Source organism: Anthonomus grandis, chromosome 2 (assembly GCF_022605725.1).
Source record: "Anthonomus grandis grandis chromosome 2, icAntGran1.3, whole genome shotgun sequence".
Classification (NCBI taxonomy): Eukaryota; Metazoa; Arthropoda; class Insecta; order Coleoptera; family Curculionidae; genus Anthonomus; species Anthonomus grandis.
The window spans coordinates 2775766-2777216 of NC_065547.1; the positions used below are offsets into that span (position 1 = coordinate 2775766).

Here is a 1451-nt window from a genome sequence, read left to right on the forward strand (position 1 = left end):
GGCCTTTTCTATTTTAGTTATAAGAGACTCCTATAATATACAACATTTTTCAGTTAATTCGACTTGATTTTATTAAAACATTATATAATTATTTCATCTCTAGAAAAAATCTTATGCTTAGATAAAAATGACCAGTTGATTTATGGTCTTCTGCAAACGAATAATCAGAGTTATTTTTAGATAACGTACACCATTTCCAAACAAATTCAACTTAATATAAGCTTTTCAAAAAAAAAAAATGTCCAATTGACTAACAACTCTAAAAAAAAATTGTACAAGCTTAAATTTCCAAAGGGTCATTTTCATATAAATATTACAGAAAAAAATAAATCTTTTTAAGTTAATCAAATAGTCCAGTTGACTAACAATCTTATGCAATAAAACCCGTCATAGTTCCGTTAAGATACATTATTTTGCCTTGAATACCATAGTCAGGATGGCCGAGTGGTCTAAGGCGCTGCGTTCAGGTCGCAGTCCACTTCTGTGGGCGTGGGTTCGAATCCCACTTCTGACAAACTTTTTTTTAATTTTTTTAATTAAATATTAATTGACACATATATTTCAAATATATAATTTATTTACTTTTTCTTAAGTGATTTAATTATATAATCAATATTTTTACATATTTATTTAGTTTATCGCGTATTAAGGCAATTACGCTCGCTTCGCTCTATGGGCGTAGATTCAAATCCCACTTCAGACAATTTTTTTTTAATTTTTTTATTTTTAAATTATTCCATGTATGAATAGGTCAAATATATAATTTGTTTATTTTTCTTAATTAATCGATTTTTTTAAATATTTATATGGTATTTAGGTATACTGGGTATTAATGAAATGATCGTCAATAACTTTTTTACTGTTATAGATATGAAAATGATATTTTGCAACTTCGTAATTTAGATAAGTCTCCATTAAATGAGACATTTAATTATTTTTTTTTCACGTCAGCTTTAGCCGGAAATGACCCCAACTTTTGAATGTTAAAAGGGACTTCCTATATATTTTCTTATAATTCGATAAACAATGACATTCTGTACATAATGATACCCCACAAGTGTTCTTTTGACATTTGAATCTTGAAATATTTAATTATTTTGCCAACGAAATAATTAATAATCTCATAAAACAGTTGTGTCGTCCGCAAAGCCTTATGACCGTCTGACAAATTAAACGCTTTAATCCCGAAAGATCCGCGGGACGCAACAGGAGACCGTTTTCCACTTCGGTAAACTTTAAAAAGAAAACCCGTCCAAAGTTCAAATTATGTTTTATTCGAAATGGTTTTTCCAACTTTCCAACTTTTCCGTTTCGTGTCATATATCTCTCCCTCTCTCTCTCTCCCATTTCGAATTTATCGTCTTTCCAAATGGAGTTTTGTTTAAGGGAGTTTCGCTTTGTTTCGTACGAGGAGGATTTATGACGGCCGGAGGTTTATTTGGGGCCATTTT

General features: G+C 30.0%; 1 non-coding gene across 1 annotated transcript; it reads left to right on the forward strand.

Annotated features, from left to right (window-relative positions):
- Nucleotides 1-430: 430 nt before the first annotated feature.
- Nucleotides 431-514, forward strand: Trnal-cag (transfer RNA leucine (anticodon CAG)). The gene has a single exon. It is a non-coding gene; the product is annotated as a tRNA-Leu (tRNA).
- Nucleotides 515-1451: the final 937 nt, after the last annotated feature.